This window comes from Urocitellus parryii, chromosome 7, assembly GCF_045843805.1.
Source record: "Urocitellus parryii isolate mUroPar1 chromosome 7, mUroPar1.hap1, whole genome shotgun sequence".
Taxonomy (NCBI): domain Eukaryota; kingdom Metazoa; phylum Chordata; class Mammalia; order Rodentia; family Sciuridae; genus Urocitellus; species Urocitellus parryii.
In genome coordinates this window covers 14023315-14043763 of record NC_135537.1, presented here as the reverse complement: position 1 = coordinate 14043763, position 20449 = coordinate 14023315, and positions in this window count along the sequence as shown.

Genomic DNA, 20449 nt, shown 5'->3' with positions numbered 1-20449 from the left:
GTGCAAAACACTAATGAATACAGAAAGCTGCACCCAGATGCAATGAGTCATGTAGTAATATACAAACAGCACGGAGCCACATATCTCAAACATCTACCAACTACTTCAGTTAACCACTTATGTTATAAACAAGACCCACCCTCATCCACCCAATCTAATATAACCTTCTTTCCACCGTTTCACATGAATCCATAAGGTACAACTTTTCTGATATTCAGTTCTACCAGCAAACTTCAGGTCTATTTCAAAATCAATAAAGTACTGTATGTATTGGAATATCCGTGCATTTCCTAACCATGTTTTACATGTAATCCATGTAAAACAGTGCTGCCATTTTTCTTGGACTTATGTGTGTCACTAATAAAGTTTTTGAGCATTGTGCGATCTCTCTGTGATTTTTTGTGTGTCAATTGTGTTGTGTTAAATTCACATTTCCAAACAAGTGGTATAGTTGAACTTATTTGTGGCTCTTTCCTCTTCTTTTAGTTTGTTAATAAGGCAAATTGCATTCATTGATTTTTTTTTTAATGTTGAAATAATCTACCATTCCTTGAATATATTTAGTCATGATATATTATATCTGCATTTGCTAGATGGAATTTGCTAAAATTTTGTTAAGGATTTTTGCATGCATATTTATGAAGTTTATTAATGTGTAGTTTCCTTTTATGGTAATGTTTGTCTGGTTTGATGGGACATTAATGCTGGCCACATACAATGAATGGGAATATTTTTCTTCTGTATTTTCTGGAGTGTTTGTGTGAATCAATATGGTTTATTCTGTAAATGGATGGCAGAATTCAACAATTGGTTGGTTTCTTTTTTGTCTAAAACTTTTAAATTTAAATTATGAATTCAATTTCTTCAATAAAGGGCTATCTAAGTGAAAAAGAAAAGTTTATCCTTAGTTAGGCCTTTTTAAATACCTGTCATCTCTTCTCCTCACCCCTTCACATTCTTAACTACTAATATGGGGAGTTTTGACCACATTTGCATGCGTAATTTTTTATTTTGGGATCCAGAATCTTGATGAAAACAGTCCTAGAAGGTCTGGGCTCAGAGCTAAGAGAAACTTCCAGAAACAGATTCTTCTTTCTTTATTCCTGTTGTTGCCTAGCAACAATTTGAGATGGGCCAGCAAGATTCCCAAGGCCCAAGGATTTGGCAGAGAATGACTTGTGATCCATTATTGAGAAATGATCTCTGAGTAACACCCTTCAATGTGCCTCTCGGTTTTAAACTTAACTTGTATATTCACATACCCTTTGGCCATTCAAAATATTTGCACTGTTAGAAGAGATTGGGTATATAAACACTTCACCAGAAGTTTTACTGGGAGCTGAGAACAAAATGCAACAAAAGACTATCATCCGGGCTGGAGATGTGGCTCAGCGGTAGCGCGCTCGCCTGGCATGCGTGCGGCCCGGGTTCGATCCTCAGCACCACATACCAACAAAGATGTTGTGTCCGCCAAGAACTAAAAAATAAATAATAAAAAAAAAAATTCAAAAAAAAAAAGACTATCATCCTGATAGGTGTTTCTAGAAGAGACATAATTTCAAGACTGCTTTTATAGGGTGACTGGTGCTTAAACCCCTAGTTTGGAATTAAAGTGCCCAGACTTGTCATACTATTGTTATTTACTTTATAGTATTGTTGTGGATTAAAACAGAAGTTTTACTTGTAGTTCACCCACGGTGGTTGTTGCTCCAGGAAGACACTTGTTGCCATTGATGATGATAGAGGTGATATAATTTTCAGAAGTAATTAAATTATCTAGGGCTCTACAGCTATACTCTCACAAGGTATTCAAAGTCAGAAAAGAGTTTGGAAAATGGTAAATCAATTGCACTGATGTCCCTTCTTAGTAACTTCTTGTGATCCAAGGCCTTCATCCTGCAAGTTGAAGCTCATCCCTCTGAATTGGACACAGTGCCCTTTGCTAACATAAGGATGTTAGCAAAAATACCTCTACCACAAGTAGAGGCTTGGAAAGCTCTCCAGTGTCTCCGCTTCTCCTATTGCATGATTGTGTTTGCTGGGAAATGGAATCCTGACATCTCCATGAGATGAGCCTAGATGAGCCTGCTAGAGATGAAAGATCAGAGAGAGCTGAACTGTCAGTCAAGCTCATCTTGGACCTGTCTACCCTCCAGCATGTGAGATGAAAAGTCAACTAAGGTCAGCAGAGCGGCCTACTCTTCAGCTGGCTACAAATGCAAATATGAGCCCAGTCAAGATCAGCCCAGTGCAGTCCATATCAGCAGAACGTCCCATATGATCCGTACATCCATGACATAATAGATGGCTGATATTAAAGTCAAGGCCATGAGGACATGGAGTGATTTGTTGAAAAGGGCATACCTCATCTATTCAGTACTAGTTAGTGATTATTCCATGAGGAGAATTGAAATGGGCAATGTTCTGTGTCTACCCGATTCTTTCCTTGCCCATACAAATGGTGGTGGTCCTGAAGCCCATTAGGAAAGCCACGTTCAAATTGGTGGTTGCCAAAGTACAACCTAGTCCACTGAGAAGGATATTGATAAATAAAAGCAACTACAAATACGTTAAATGGGGGATCTATTCCCAAGTATTCCTCACTTCTTATACTATTATCCTATTATAGAAAGGGCACATATAATTCAACTAAAAATAGAATCACGAAGTTTCTCAGTATAGGAGGAAAATATCCGGCTGAAAAACAAAGTGCTTTTTTTCCCTCCTCCCTCAGGACATCACTGGCTTCCCAAATGCCTGTGCCAGCTTCTTGGTGACAAGGGAGGCTGATACTCCCTCGACTGAATGAGACTCTATTATGGTTTAAAATATAGCAAGAGACAGAATTGGTTCACAAAGATAAAAAAAAAAAGAAAGAAAAGAAAAGAGAAGCAGAAAGTGAAGACCGTAGGTGAGAGGAATATTGTCACCAGCTTTGATGCCGTGCTTTATAGGTGCTTCAGCTCGGAGCGGTAGATTCTATCCATTCTACACCTCCCTAGAAGAATTCAAGTGTCCCAGACAATAAGAAAACAAAGCAATAAAAGAAGGTGAGGGGTGTTCTCCAGCAGTAGACTTGCAGCAAATGTGTGAGGTGGGATTATGTGAGTTAGTAGGCAACAGATCAGAAAGAGTCATAGGGCAAGTAGATGCCATCTGCATGTTTATTCATGCAATTCCGGAATAAGATATGAGTCATCAGTATAATGGAAAGTTTTCATTCATTCCTCCAGTCATTTATTCATTAATTTAAGACATTTATTGGGCTAATGAATGAAGCACTAGAGAAACAAAAATGAAAAAGCACAGGGTCCCTGTATTCCAGAAGCCAGCACTGATCATAGGGGAAACTCTCATGAAGAAGGTAGGATGAACTGTTTTTTCTTCTCTATCAAGTCCTGAGTCAAAGGCAGAGGATGATATGCATGGGCAGCAACATGTCCGCCCTACTAATGATAAAAGTGAGACAGGTTGGAAGTGACAAGAGATATGTCACTCAAAGTTCTACCTAATTAACATTTCAGCTCAAAATGGAAGTTACTTTTTGCACTGGTGGCATAACAGAACCCCCAACTCTTCCCTCCGCCCCTAAAATACCAAAAGTTCTTATGCCCAGTGGAGAACAGACCAGAATGCATAGCTCCTGCAGACAGTCAAGTGTTAAGAAGGGGACAGAGCGGGAAGAGCAAAGCAAAGCAGAGGCCAAGTTCAACTTGATCAGCCCCTTTTCCAGAACCTGCAAATCATACCTTACTTTTCCTTCCAGAAGGAAAGAATGAGGAATTGAGTGAAAGGTTATATGTGTGTCTCATCCATCTGTGTCCTATTATAGAGAAGGGAAACCAGGGAGAGGTGAGGGTTTCCTCCTAAAACCTTGGGATAACACCAAAGGAAACCTGAAGCTGTCCTGGTCTTGGGGAATCAGGGCAGGCTTCCCCAAAGAGGTTACAGGTGTTTGAGGCCGAAGAGGAGGATGAGGACACAGTGAGCTATTTGGTTTCAGGAAAGACCTTAGACAAGATTTTTTTTTTTTCATGCCACATGGTGATAAGAAAGCCTGTGTCTGAGGAACATGAGACCAAGTTCTGCAAGTCTGTGGATAACATGTCAGAGCATGGGGGAGGCCAGAACTCTGAGGCCAGGCTTGGAGCATCTGGGATATCAAGACACTGGTGGAAGGTGAAGCCATTTACCCTGTGCCTGGCAGTGAGAAGTGCCGAGGTCCTGACAGGGATCAGAATAGGAGTGGGTTAGACCCCACAGAGACCAAGAAGGTACCATCTGTGGGAAGCAGCATGGAGTGGGTCGCTGAATGAAGGCCTCCAAATGATTGAGGCTAGAAGAAAGGAAAATGCCATCAGAATTTAGGAGACTAATGCCATGGGAATATTCACTTCTCTGAATACCTAGTTTGAGGAACCAGCCTTCCCTGAAGGTGGACGTATGCAGCAGACAGGTAGGAAACTGGAGTGTGGAGTCTAGATTTAAAGATTATGGGCTAAATTCTGAGTGGATAAAATGACACACATATGCATGCACACGCACACACATAAAGAAAGGAAGAGAGAGAGGAAAAAACACCAAGGAAATGACCTTGGAGAAACAAGTGTTTTTTTTTTTTTTTTTTTTTTTTTTTTTTTTTTACAGGAAGAAAAAGAATATTACTCAAAGAAAAAAAAAGTTTTGTTAAGCTGGAAAATTTCCAAAGTATAGTGTGACTGAAGTGGTAGGTATTTTACTTGAAATGTTCCTATATTGGGATTGATGTGTCCTCGATTTTATTTCTGACTTTCTTTATTTGGGTCTTTCCTCTTATCTGCAAAATGGAAAGCAAAACTGCTGCTCTAGCATTTAGTCACTAAGAATCTGGATATTCAAAGACAAAATGAATGATATTTATAGACACCTATCAATGGATTTTACAGCAATACTTCTGCCTCCCTAGTTCTGCCTGCCAGCAGAGCACAGGCCCTTGTGAGATGGAGAGCCCCACTCCAGGGACAGGCTCCCGAGCCCACAGCCCAGAGGACAGAGAAGAAGTCAGAGTCGGCCTCCTCTCCCTCTCTGGAGGGGAGATGAGAGGTGCTGGCTGTCTGGGTGATGACAAGGACAAGGTTCTAGCCCACATCCCTGCTGAGCGCTCACAGAGGACACTACAATGCAGAGAAGCCACAAGCCAATGAGGGGGGGAGTCTCGGCCTGGTTTAAGAGGATGGAGAGCATGGAGCCAGGGTTTTATTGGCAGTGCTGAGGTTCCTCAGGTTTCATTATGACAGAAGGGACACTAGGTTCAGAACTCTTGGGGCACCTAAAATGAGGCTGAGAAAACTCTTCAGCAGAAGCCAAGAGATGATGGTCCAGGCTGGAGTGGGTGAGAACTCAGGAGGCCTCAGTGGGGGGCCCAGGGGATGGTGGAGACATAGGACTCAATGGAACTCAGAAAAGTCTAGAGCAGAGTTCATTATCTGTGGGTGTCAGCACCTGTGCCACTGCACAGGCAGGGACAAGGCAAAACCAAGGAGACTTGATAAGACGTTGCCTGACCTGTGCTCAACATTAGTCCCTACCAGGGGGCCATGACTGTCATTCTTCCACCTACCCAGGGAAGGGGGTGGTGGGCAGGGACTCCTGGAAATCCAGCAGTGATTTCAGACATGGCCTTAAATTTCAACAAATAATTTGATGATTGATGGGTTTCATTTTTATTTTACCAGTTTATCACACACTAAATTTAGTATATTTTCTTATATATTTGGCAAAGTGGAGCAAGGGAGAGTCTAATAATAGTAGAAGAAGAAAAGAGCCACTCATCCTTGTCCATCAAAGTTTAGTTCAATGCTGCCATGCAACTCAGAGCTCTCTGATTCACCATGATTCATTGGCTGTTTGCCTAGCCTGCTCTCCATCAATCTCGGGTCTAGGATGGCAGGCCCTGTGGAAAGTGGCTACATTTTGCATTGTTTGCTGCTTGCTTCCTGTCTGGTGAAGAGTGGGTATTTGATAAATATGTGAAAAGTGAATGTTTCCTTCTACTGTTTAGCATATTCAGATTTTAGCAGCTAAGTGTAAAGGGGTTGACATTCCTTTGGGGGTCATGGCCTCTCCATCTATTGGATTCTGTGTCTCAGTCTTTCTACAACCAACTCTAAGTGGGAAGAGAGGATCAGAGTCTCTTGTAGGCTACCATAAAGACCAGGAAACAATGCCAGATGCCCTGGTCTCCAGAAGATATTATCCTAGCAGGAGGGCATTCCTGCAGTGGGTGGGGCCCATGGGAACTGTTGGAAGGGAGATCTGCGGTTGAGAGATCCTCATATTTAACATCAGCGGCACTGGGTTATTCTGCTTTGGCAAGTTCTGTTTCAGTAGTGAGATTTGCCTGTAATAACTAAACCAGTAATGCATGCATTTTCATGGGGGACATAGACAACACTCTCTTAATCCCCAAGAAGGAAAAGAATATCTAGTATCGGAGTTTAAATTTCTACCCTAAATGAGCCTTTTAGCTTTATCTTTTTTCTTTTTTTTTAAGTTCGATTTCATTGCTCTCTCCTTATGAATGAAAGATCACACAGGCATGGGTTTCTGAAGGTTATCTATAGCTTTGCCTAAAATGGTTATAATTGGAAAAATGAAATAGTGCTAACTGCAAAGCCTGAATAACATTATAACATTATGCAAAATGAAGGCACTTTGGAAGAATAAAGAAAGGATGACGATGCAAATCGGAGCTGCTGAAGGTCAGGCGTTTTGCATAAAGTGCCTCACAGCCTGATTCATGTGAACTTCGCCTGAGGAGAGAAAAGTGACTTATTAAAACACAATGCTTTTTCAGAGAGCATTACTGCAGAGCCCTGGATCTGCTTACAAGTCCCACAGGCGGCCACAAGGATTCTGTGAGGAGCTGGGAATAGGCCGAGCCAAGCTGAAATTATAGAACCTTTGTTCAGAAATAAAATACCCCAACCTCATGATTGCTTTTGAGCTGGCTTTCTTAACCCTCTGATGGACTGAATGGGGGTTGCTTTGGAAATGTGTCCAGGAATTTAGTTACACTTATTTACAAGCTACCATGTTTATCTGAGAGCTATTTAAAGCAGCTTTTATTCTGAGAGCTATTTGAAGCAGAAGGATTTTTTAAATTAAGTAATTAATTAATTTTGCAGTAGAATGAATTTTGATATATAATACCCAAATGGAGCACAACTTCTATTCCTCTAGCTGTACATGGTGCAGTGTCCCTACAGTAGTGTAATCATACATGTATGTAGGGTAATGATGTCTGTTTTTCTACCACGGTTCCCATCCCCACAACCCCACCCCACCCCTCATTCCCCTCTACACAAACCAAAGTTTTCTCATTCTTACCCATCCTCCTGCCCCACTGTGGATCAGCATCTGCTTATCAGAGAAAACATTTGGCTTTTGGTTTTGGGGGATTGGTTTATTTCACTTAGCATGATATTCTCTAGTTCCATCCATTTACTGCAAATGCCATAATTTCATTCTTCTTTAAGGCTGAGTAATATTCCATTGTGATTCTGTATCACATTTTTTTAATCCACTCATCTATTGAAAAGCATCTAGGTTGGTTCCATAGTTTAGCTATTGTGACTTGAGCTGCTATAAGCATTGATGTGACTGTGTCACTGTAGTATTAAGCAGAAGGGTTTTTTTTCTTCCTTTTATAGATGAGGATATCAAGGCTCAGAAGTTAAGAAACTCAACTCATAAGATCCACACTTACAAGCATTGAAGCTGAAATGCACGCTCCCTTATACTCCAGGTCCAAGGTTATTCCACTGAATCATGTTATCTAGAAATAACTGTCACCTGTGCCTTAGGAGAAGCTTAAGTCCTTGCCCTTAGAGGGAGGGCTTACACTTGATAGGAAGGGGCATCGGCCTCACTTCAATAGTCTCCTAATTCCCCTGACATCCAAGATCTGGTCTTCCTTCCACCTTCTCCATCAGACCCCTTGTTCTTTAGATGAAGATCCAGCCTGTGCTAGGCCCTAGCTTCCCATCTTCTTTTCAGGCTCAACAAGAGGATTAAACTTTTCTTCATAAGGCCATTGAAAGGCTAAAATGTGACCAAGAGCACAAGGCACTGTGAAGAGCTAAAATCAGAGACCAAGGTGTCAGATTTCCTGGATGGGATCCTGGTTCTACCATTTAATCACTTGTGACCTTCGTCAACTCTCCACGTCTATAAAATGGGGAAATCTGAACACGTGTTTGAAGAGTCAAAGGAGGAAGAACAGATTCACCATTTAAATTCTAGCAGAGTCATTTGCCTTGGAGTAGAGGTTCTGGGGATGTCAGCTTCGTGAAGTCTCATGAAAACTCCTAACACCCTCCTGGCACACAGCCTAGGACTGGAGTAAGTTTTTCGTCATGACCAGAGCCACTTCCTTCAAAAGGTTACCTTGCACAAACTCACCTGGTCACTAGTACCATGTGACCGTCATGCTGAGTCTGAATCCCACCTTAGAACAGCAACCTGGGCCACCCATGAAAACTGACAGGTTTTAAAAAGTACTTATGCCTGCTCTTCCTCTGGGTCCCACTCCAGATCAGTTACACCATGATTTTGGAGAACCACTGAACATTATTTAACAAGCAGATCTACTTCCTTGATAATGCCAGGCATGGAGTCCAAGTCTTCACTGTGAACTTTGTCTTAGGCCCTGGGTATCAAGCCTGGTGAAAAAAATCTGATTTGGTTCATTAGGTATGTTTGAGCTGCTATAAGCATTGATGTGGCTGTATCACTGTAGTATAATGACCAGAGCCACTTCCTTCAAAAGGTCATCTATGCAGCCAGTCTGGCACAAACTCACCTGGTCACTAGCATCATGCGACCATCATGCAAGGAAAAATGCAAGACTTACCTGCCCTTGGAAGTGAAACTCCTTTTGTTGAACATAGACAAGTAAATGAATTATATGACGGAGAGGACAGAGGTGTTGACAGCACTCTAACTTCTATAGACATTCAGTAGAGAAAAAGAGGTATGTTATAGGAGAATGACAGGAGGTTTTTAACTCCAAGTAGTCTTGAGTTCAAACCAAAGTTCTACTGCATACCAATATGCTCTTTCCAGAGTGTTCTATGGGGAATGTTAACTCTAGCAGAACTGTTGTGAGAATTATTGATATGATTTCCAAGTAAGAAAAACATCTGGTTTATATGGACAATGGTATCTCTAATTTTTGCAGGCTACAGTCTTCAGATATGTCTTCTGAGAGCAGATCATTCAGGAAAACTTGAACTTAAAACAAGCTGAAAAGAAGAGAAGAGGAAGAGAATACTGAGAACAGGACACTGAAGGTGGACAATGACCCCCCCACACACACACACTGAGGGTGGAGGGCGGATGGGAGAGAGCTGTTCGTCACCTACTTGACACCCACTTCCATCTTCTTCCCGGATAAACTCCAATCTTGAAGTAAATCCTGATTGGCTGAATTCTGCCATGAACACCTTTTCTCCTTCACAAAGTTCGTTTTCTTATTTCCCTAAGCAGAGATGATATAACTCAGCTCAGACCCATGAGAGTTAAGGGAAAGTTGGCAGGTGAACTGAGAGTTTTGCATTCTAGACAATAGAGACAGATAGCTCATTCCCTCTCTCTTCCTGCCTTTATTGAAGTGGCGACTCTTGGAGCCAGAGGACCCATTTTGTAATCATGAAGTGACAGCAATGAGGACAAAAGACCAATTTACTAGTGAGAGTGAAGTTGAAAGATGGGAGGAGTAGGTGTCCCTCATAGGAATCCTGGGCTAGCACATGACTCGGGACCATCTCCACTGGTCTTGGTTTATGAGGAAGAAAAACCCAGTGTTTTTCTAAGCCTCGGTTAGGCCAGTCTTCTCTTTTTGCAAACCAAAGAATTCCCAAAGCTAAAGCATTGAAAGAGTACTCCCTTTTGTCTCCCATGACTGGTCATCCCCCTCCTATCGCAGCACTTAAAGATCTGAGATAAGAATGGTGCAGAAGGAGCTCTGATTTGAGGGTGAGGAGGGTAAGAAGAGGAGACTTTGATGACCTAGAGGTTTTCTTTCAGGAATCACCCCTCGTGTTGCTATCTAGAGTGCACATGTCTTCTAAGCTTTGAGGAAAGGCCTCTTGGAGTCTAGCCAAGTTAGAATGACCACCACCTGCTTGACAGAAATGATTCATCCAACTTCTGGAAATCACACCCGTTCCACCCCAAAGGAGAGAGTCAGCTCATTGTCCCTCCAATACAATGTGGAGCATTCCTGACAGCTGGCTCAGAGTTCCACCAGACCTGGAGGGTTCCATTCCTCCAACAGAAACCAAAGTGTGCTTAGACACTCTGAGAGGCTGGGGTCTCATTTCCAGATATAAGCTGCTATACGTGAGCATTACTGTGTGTGACTGTTGATGCAAAACCTGACTCTATAGGTTTCAGGGAATATAAGGGCATGAATCATATTGTATATTCTCATGGAAATGTCACATTTAATCTTGTGTTTGGTATAACACACTGACCATTTGGCTGCCCAAACATCAGAGGTCTTTAATTCTGGCTCTAGAGTTAGTCAAGACAGTGTGTGTTGAGAGATGAAGGTGTGTGTATCCCATACTTGATGGGACCTAAGAGATGCCGTGTCCCCTTCCAGTGTCCTAGTGCTAGCAATTCCCCTGCTTTTAATTCTCACTTAGACACATACACAGTTAGGAGCAATGGCATACTGACTAACTTACACTGAGGTATAAATTATTAATTTTATCCTATCCTCTTATCTTGGTGGGTCATATTAGCTGAGACACATCGCCCTCGTCCTTGCTCCACAAACATGCCCTGTGCCTTTTAAAATCATGATTTCTTTGATCATTTTGCCCTTGCCTGTTTGGGCCTTCCCACCCCATCTCTCCCTCAGTATGGAATTGACCATTTAGTACTTAGCCCAAAGGGCCTCACCTCCACAGAGCTTCCAGCAAGTCTGCTTAGAATCCATTCTCCCTTGGCCACCTTTATGCTCCCCAGCTCCTGAAGGCTCATTTATTTGCTCCCCACTCACTTGTTCACCATCTTTGCCCTCACTGAGTCTGGTAAGGAACAGAGAGGTCAGCCAAACAATAACACCGTTCAGTAGAAAATCGCCCCTCTGGAGCGCGCTATGATGAGGAGATACTTGATGAGAGCATGGTAGGTGGGGTCAGCGTGGGCGTCCCTAGGAAAGTGAGGATTGACCTGTGACCACAGGGAGAGGAGGGGACACCCAGGCTAATGCAGTTGACGCTGGGCTCTCACAGGACAGTGGATTATTAGGAAGACTAAACAAATCTGTGGACGTCCTTATTATTGTCCTTGCAACTTGGTACATGCTTAGAAGGTAGTGGATGTCATGATGGCTAGTATCAAAGTCTCATCATTATGGCTGTGAATTGTACCTGTATTCTATAGTAGGCAATTCTGGCCTTTGACAAAGTAGGCCTTAAGGTCAGTCTATAAATTCATTCTTTAAGGTTCATATTTTATAATATGGTATGTGGGACCGAAAAACCATCTGAACTCATAATCTAGGCATGATATTGACCTAATTTCTTTTTTTCCCGAAGAGAGAGAGAGTGTGTGTGTGTGTGTGTGTGTGTATAGCATATATGTAAGTACATGTAAGTATACTTACATATGCTTATATGTATATATACAATAAGTATATATTACATATATAAGTAAAAGTATTTATATAATACATATAAATATATATATATGTGTGTATTTATATGCTTTTCTGGCTATAATCATAAATAAAAAAGTAGAATCATTTCAATATCTATCAGAATTTTTAATGTGAATATCATTGGTTCTCCTTTGAAGAATCTAACATGTCCAAATACATATATGCCTGAAAGTATAATTCTAAGGTTGTTCACTTTAACATTACTTATAACCACATAATATTAGAAATTACTCCAATGCCCATCAGCTGGGAAGTGTTCCTGTGTGTTTCTCTATGTCCTGTCTATGAAAGACTTTGCAGGGGTTAAAAACAAGGAGGTGGATCTCTATAAGCTGACATATCAAGAAGTCAAATGCATATTCAGAGTGAAAATGGAACTAGCCAACTATTACATGTTCTTTTCCATGAGAAACAAAGTCAAAAGCAAAACAATGAGTGAATGGCGGGAATAGTGAATGTTGTGGTGGTAAGCAGAGCTTGCTTCCAGGTTGGACTACCTGTGTTCAAATCCCAGCTCCTCCAGTCCTAAGCTTGAGCAAATTATTTAACGCTGATGGCTTCAAGTTTTATAAAATGGGGACAAAAATAGTGCAAACCTCAGAAGGAAGATGTAAAGACTAAATGTGCTTAGAACCCTGTAGGGCCCTAAGGGCTCACCTGCCGTTTCTTGTAATTATCATTATTAAATATATATATTTAACTGCATAGAAAAAAGACTGTAGAGAGATCACAGATTTTCTAGTAGGCTATGAATTGTCATCTGTTTGTACAGATGACAACTGCACCTTTATCATAAATTCCCGTTTCACTGAACCAGGATGCAAAACATAATGGTGGCAGACATGCCCCCAGTCAGTGCATCTTGTCATGGCTTTTGCTCTGAGGACTTGAATTCTCAGGGTCAAAAGCTGAAGGTGGCACTCTCTGCCTGGGTCACACTCTGCCATGCTGGGAATGCAGCACCAAGAATGTTCCTTGCAGGGAAGGGACTTCATGACATGACCACCTTGGGGAGGACTGACTTCACCAACCTCGACATCGGGGTTGAAGGAAGAGTTTGCAAACTTCAGGCTCTCCCCAAAGACAAATTGAACTAAATATTGGAAAGTTCACTTCTTCCTACTGGAGAGAAAGCATGGAGAGTACCCAGAATCTTTTTAAAAATAAGACACCGAATGCAGTTTCAGAGTGCCGTTTTCCATGCCTCCCGCTTCCTTTTCTCCACCTACCCCAGGACTCTGCTCTTACCACTTTTTCCCTAGGTGATTTTGGCATTGAGTTTGGATCCAGGATTCAAGTCCCTCTAACCCATTTATGCCCACTTGAAACAGTGGGGACAGGAGTTGCCTGGAGTGGGGTCCCCAGGAGAGGGCAAGCCCACAGGGGAACTCACATTGTTGCTCTTTATGCTTCCTGATGGTTTGAAGTCTTTGCAACGAGAACATGATCATTCAGTCATTACCTGTCTGAATGTCTTAGATAAAGCAAAAATGTTCTTCCTGTCTCCACTCTAACATCCCTCTATGAAGACAGGCATTTGAGTGGTAACACAGGATGACCAGAGGTCAAGTTCCATGGCTCTGTTTCCAATTCTAAGAGAAAACCTGTTTTTCAAAATTTTGAGTGTGAAAATTTTCATATACAGAAAAGAAGAGAAAATCGTCATAGATCTTGATTTAATTTAAACCATAGTCAAATCGTGCTGCTTTTGCCTCTCTCTCTCTCTCTCTCTCTCTCTCTCTCTCTCTCTCTCTCTCTCTCTCTCCTTGGCTTGATATTTTAGAGTATTTTTTTTTTGTTTTACAAATTTGTAGACATCATGACATTTTATCCCCAAATGTTTCAGAAAGCTTCTCTTAAAAGTAACATGGTTCTTTCATAACAATAATGCATTTATCATACCCCTCAAAACTAACAGTCACTCACTAGTGGTATGTAATACCCAACCCAAATTGAAGTGTCCTGCCTTGGCCCAAAAGTTTCTTCCATAGCTGATCTGTTCGGACCACACTATGCTGGGAACCTTTTGTGACTTTCTGAAAGGCATCTGAAGGGCACCCTGCTCCTTGATCCTCAGGTGAAAAGAGCTATCGTGAAGAGTGTCTTTGGGTGATGGCTTTGCATGCAGAGGCCAAGACACCTGGCATTCTTGCTTAATGACAATGAACCAGAACAGGAACAGGCCTGTGATTACCCCCTGGCATGAGTTCGGAGTTGCATGACCAATATGAAAATCTCATGCAAATCTGAATAAACTGTGCTAGCTTCCCTTAAAGGGGCCAATGAGAAGTGACAAGCCTGAGATTATGACACCCATTAAGAGAGGGAACATGTTCTTAAATTGGCTGAATTGTGACTTTGTTGGTTTATGGCAATTTTAACTCCATTTTCCCTCCCCAGGGATGGGAATTTAGCAAGTTAGCAATAGCTTTCTGCTTAAACTTGAAACTTAAGTTACTTGTTCTGAGTAGCAAATCTCCTTAGCTGGTCAGTGCTACTGCTGCTGCACATGCTGCCCCCAGAGTGCCCCAGGAGTCCCAAATTCAAGTCCTAATTCTACGAATAACTCCAGGTGACCTTCACCTCAGCTCTAAAAATCACTCACATCCACTGGAAAATGAGGAGGCTGACCCCATGCTCTTGAGGTTGATATCTGGTTCTAAAGCACCAGGTATCCCTTTGACTTTTTGACTCCAAATTTCTCTGACTGGGATTTGGTGGGAACTGAGGTCATACTTATTCCTTCAGTGTGCCCTGCTAGCAAAAAAAGAATGAAGTTCTCATTCACCTTACTATCTGCATCCTTATGTTGAAATTGTAATGCCCAATTTTATTTTTTGTTAGATGCATTTGGATGTTTTCATCCAAATTGAGGGTTTGATTCCTCTGAAGGATCGAAAGCAAAGAAAAGAACTTAAGAAAGATCGCATCAGTGTTCTGTGACAGCATTTGTTATCTGGGCACTGGTTAAGACATCAGAAGAAGCCAAACACCTTCAAAGGTAGATGAGGGTGAAGGTATGTGGGTATGTGGAGACTGTGTCTCTTCTAACCTTGAAAAGTGAGGGGACAGGACATTCCCTGAGTCCTTATTGTGGGCCTACATGCACGGCTTTGCTTAATCCTCACCACGATCACAGGAATGATTCTTCCCATTTTGCAGATGAAGAAATGGAGGTTTAGAAAACTGATTTAAATAATCTGCTCCAGGTCACAAGGAAAGAAGGAGACAGTGTGTGAAACTAAAGCCCCAACTCTCTTCCTCTAGCTCTCAGCTCACCTATCTTCATTTTTATCTCTAAAACATGATAGATATTGATACTGCCCAAGGGTAAGAATTGAGAATGTGTGTCTGACCGAAATGGAGTTCAAGCAAGCTATCTTGCCAGCTTCTTTGATGTTGGCTGATTTTTGAGCTACAGACTTCTCCTGGGATCAAGTTCTATTCTTTCACCTAATATGAAATTAACCAGGCTTTCAATTAATTCCAGGTCTCCACCCAGTACTTGTTCTAAGAACTGCTCTTTGCCGTCTTTACATGTCCGCCTTCTCCTGACCTCCCCAGAAAGCCTTCCCTGACTCCCAGCCTGGGTTAGCTTCCCTAGAAGGTACTCTTAGCACTCTGGCTCTCTCCTTTTTAGGAGGTGTTCATATTTAGTTGCTGCTTATCATGAGTCAGGACAGTAAGTGGATTTCAGAACCAACCCATCTGAGTTCATAAAGAGGCTGTCTTACTATCTATGTAGCTCTTGGCCAGATTGCTCCAACCTGTGTGCCTCAGTTTCCTCACCTGTGAAATGGGCCAGTGATAGAACCTAGCAAGCACAGGACATGGGTTGACACATGGAAAGCCCTTACAACAGTGCTTGACCCTTGAAGAACTCAGTCTTTGGTAGCTATCTTTATTTTGTCTTAACTTTCTCCATTGGCAACATTCTTCTGGGGTAGATACTAAATTGATCTGATTTACTGTTGTCTGTCTAGGGTCTACCCACACTCTGGATTCTCCAAAAGTGTTCATTGCATGCTCTGATTACAGCCTTTGTGAATCTCAACCTGCTGAATATCTGTCACATGCTGGGAGCTTCGGAAGTATTCTCTCTCCCAGCTCCCATGAGTTATTATCGCCACGACCACTTTACTGTTGAGAGAATGTAGGTTCAGAGAAGTCCACTGCCTTCTCTGGGGTCACAGAGCTACTGGAGGGTTGAAGCAGTATTGAAACCCTCCACCGGGAGCCTCTGGGCCCAGGGCCTTTTCCTTCTCTAGGCTGCTTCTTTGTGTCATGGAAAGAACAATAAACCTTATGTAAACCCTATGTAAATAGGATATTCTGGTTTCATGAAACCAAAGCCAAAGAAAAGTAAGCAGAAGTTAACAAAAGACTCACAGTCATCTGATATTTTAATAATAATAATAAAAAAAGATACCTCCTCCTTCTTTCCTAGATACCAAAATGGATGTTGATTCCAGAGCAGAGACCAAAAATCTTGAATCCTCTTCCATGGAGGACACAAGATGTCCATGTATGGGACTCAAAGACCACTTGCTAGTGTTGATTTATGAGTGGCCATTGAGAACCTGCTGGGCCACTCTAAACTAGGAGTTGTCTGTGCTGGGCTACTCGGCTGGAAGACCAATGGAGAACTGTGAACTCTGTACCAGATGAAGGACCCAGCTTCTCTGACTCAAAAGTGCACACCAATCACCTGGGGGCTTGTTCAAGCCTGCGGCTTCCTGAGTAGGTCTAACTGGTGTCCAGCTGATGCCAGGCTCCTGAGTCAAGAACCACCCTCCCAGAGGCAAGGGCTGAGGTGACTTCCTTGGGCATCACTCTGGCCCAACCCAGGAACTCCAGAAAGGATGATCTTTGCACCCACGGACAGCATGAGGGAGCCACCACCCGGTGGGAACTGGCTCTTGGGCCAGATTCTTCTCTGGGGCTCTGAGGGCCCCTGGGTGTAAATGGGTGCCAGCCATCAGGAAGGAGCAAAGATTTGATGCCAATATCACCAGGGTCGCTTTTCATTCTGAGGTTGCAGGCTGCCTGGCTTCCTCCAAAGCTGGCTTTGCAGTGGACCTTGTGTGGTTGTTTGTGTTTTTGTTTTTTTCAAGAAGGGAGTGGGAGGGGCTTGAAGTCTTATGGAAGTACCTTCTGAGCAAGGGCCCCTGGAGCCCGTTGATGGCTCACAGAGGACAATGTCCGGTAGAATTCCTTAGCTCCTTTCTGCTCTTTGTGGTCTATAAGCATTTTATATCAAGTACTCTCACCCTTATTCACATTTCTCATCTCTTTGGGCCCCCTACTTCCTCCTAAAGTTGAATTTTCTGGCACATTGAGGGCTTTAGAAGGTTTTTTGTGACCATGAACATGGGAGGCAGGCAGGCGTACAGTTTCTCTATGCTTATTAACAAATTCTTTCTGGAAACACACTCGTGGGCATCGACTTTGTTTCTACGAAGTGAGGTTTAGAAAGTTTTTGAAATGGAAGATGTGACTTCACGAGTGACAGAGTCCCCCTCTCACTTGAGAGATCACCACACTGATGGCTGTCAGAGACCTCTGTGGACAGTCAGTGTATGACAGATACTCAGGGCTGACCTGGTGCCAGGAGCCATGGAAGGGGCCACAGTAGGCACAGAAACCCTCCGTACGTGGAACCTGGCCTTCAGCATGCTGACTGTCCCCTCCCGCGGGAGTCGAGGATGGTGCCACGGGAACATGCCTCACCTTCTCCAGGGGGCACCCAAGCAGTGGTCTGGTCCCTCTCAGTGCCAGTTAGGGGACCCACAGCCTTGCTCCCCCTCTCACCTCTCCTGCTGTCCTTGATCTTCCTGCTCCCTGCCTTGCTGTCTTGTTCCTTACTGCTCCCTCCTGATATCCGGTCTCAGTGCTCAGGAGGAATGTTCCGGTCCTGCTCCTGCTTCTGCTTGGCCTCATTCTTTCTGGCTGTACTATCCTGGCCTGCCTGAATGAACCTGAGCACAAGGTGACTGTCATGGAGTTTGGAGGAGAGACTGTCTTGTGGCCTCTTCCAGCTCCTGGAGGCTGCAGATGCCCTCGGGTTACAGCCCCTTCCTCCATCATCAAAGCCGACACTGGCCCAGCGAGTCTTCCATATGACATCGCTTCTCTGGTTTTGACTCTGGTGCTTGCCGTCCTTTTCCCTGTTGAGAACCATTGTGATTACAGGGAGCCCACAGGACCCCCCCAGAGTCATCTTCCTAATAAATGCAGTTGATTGGCGGCTTTTACTTCGTTTGCATTCTAAGTTCTCCCAGATCCGGTGACCAAGTGATCCCTGTCCCTGGGAGAGATTCTGCTGGGGGTGGGCAAGGGGGTATTGGCAGCTTGGAGACCTTGGTCAGAGAAGAGAAGAGGCCTGGAAACACCCTTCCCTTTAGAGCACACAGCTTACTCTCACCCACTTCCCAGTTTTGCCCACATGCATAATATCTTGCTGAAAAATCATATATCAGAATCTTAATCACTCTGAGACTATAATGGAAAATCCAATATGTAGCTACTGTGAACAGGAAGACAAAACAAACATGCACTAAATATTTAAATTACAAGATAAGGAACATCCATTATTAAGTGCAACATTGGTTATCAATGCAACAAATAATAATAACAACGAATAGTCTTTGGTGTTTTGGTAGGACTTAAATTTATGTCTAGCAGTGAGCTGAATACTTCTCATGCAGATTATCTCTTAATATCTGAAACAACTCTATATGGTAGGTGCTATTGATATTCACACTTCAAAATCAGGAATTATTGACTGAAAGGGGACCAGTAGGTTGTAAAAGGTCACACAGCTCATGCGTGGAAAGTAGAGATTTGAACCTGAGTTTAGAACTATCATGCAAACTCCACTACTGAGCCACACTGCCACCTCAGGAGCTCAAAGTGGGGAACCAGGGGACCAAGGCCTGAAGTAGCTGAGAAAGGCTTCCCCAGGTGGGTACAGTGAGCACATTTAAAAGGCTGCTCAAGTTGAGGCTGATGTTTCCTAAAATTGGGGAAAGGTTGGCTATAGACACAATTTCAAGAAGTAAATTCATAGGTACTTAAACATAAAATCACATGTTTTTTCTACTCTACCTCCCTCACCCCCCAAACTAATAAAGTCAAATAAATAAATAAATAAATAAATAAATAAATAAATAAATAAATAAATAGTTTGCACCACGGAATCCCCTGAAAGTCTCTTAGGATTGTAGAGGAACCAGAACTCCTTTACCTTCCAGCGACTGGAACCATTCCCCCCAGGGCTTGCCTCTGCCCCAGGGCAGTGTGAATTAGTGAACAATGCTGCTCTTATTTCCACCTCCCACTCTAGCTTTGGCTAGGCAATTAAAAGAGAAGTTGCCTTTGTTTTCTTTAGCTCTTCTGCTGACCCCTTTACTGTGGCCCTTGAGGAAACATTCCCTGGCATGGCCAGCTGGGGGCGCAGTTGGGTGTGGAAGAGAGAAGGACAGGGTGCTCCCTACGTGGGGTGGGATCCCAGTGAGCACTGGGGCTATTGTAAGGAGCACAAATTCATAAAGTGGAAACCACTTGTGTCCTTCAGAGACTCTGTAGCTCATACAAGTCATTAATTATGTATCCACTATGGATATAGAAATGAGTATGATATGGCCCCTTCTTTGCAAGAACTAGTAGACAAGTGGAGAAAAGAGAGAGAGAGAGAGAGAGAGAGAGAGAGAGAGAGAGAGAGAGAGAGAGAGAAAACACAGACTCAGATACAGCAAGAAAGGTTTGAGCACGAAGTGTCAGGTTCATCAACATCGTGTCTTGTGACATTACTCCTACACTGTAGGCAATGTCAGTCCCTTTCCACAAGTGAAGAACTTAGGTTCAAGAATTTACACCACCTCCCAAAGCCCCATAACTGTCAACTCCATTAGTCAGGATTCAAATGCAGTCCTGATTCCAAAAGGGACCCTCTTTGTGATCAAGGACATTCTGCCCCCCCATGGCCTTCCAGAGCAGGGGTCAATGAACTTTAAGAAGGGCCGAGGTAAATATTTCAGGTCTGTGGGTGGAGAGGCAAAGGAAAAATACTCACATAGTCACTTAAAGTGAAACCAGTTTAAAATATTGACCCTAATATGGGTCACAAACCACAGACAGCAGACAGGATTTTCCTGTAGATCACAGCTTGCTGACCCCAGTACTCTGGCAGTTCCTCTCTTTGTCCTTCCAGAGTCCACTGCATGAAAGAAGATATACATAGGGATGCAGATGGAGAACCTACAGAATATGCACAACCTGTACATCCCACTACATCCATCCACCAACACTGTGTACGGCATTCTGACATCTGCACATCTATCTTGTCATTTCAATTAGAATTTATTATGGAGACTCCGTGGAGAAGGCCATGCATGTTTGTCTTATTTGGTACAAAGTGGCCAATTCTGTGATGGGAAAAGACATCGTGTTGCTCCTTGGAGTGGATCTGGGAGAGGCCCTAGAATTTCAGAAGCATCTTGATGTCAGTCACCCAGTCCCGAGTGTGTCCCACAGGAGGCCTAACTCTGAAGAGCTCCAGAGGCTGAGAGATCCGGCTCCCCAGTTTGTTTCTGACACTTTTCCCTTCTGAGAGCACCTGGTCAGGAAGTATCCAGGGTAATGAAGAAAATGATTGCGATAATGACGACAACAGGGTCAAGTTCGTCGAGGCCTACCGCTGGATCGGGTGCTTATATGTGTAAAACCATCTAATTA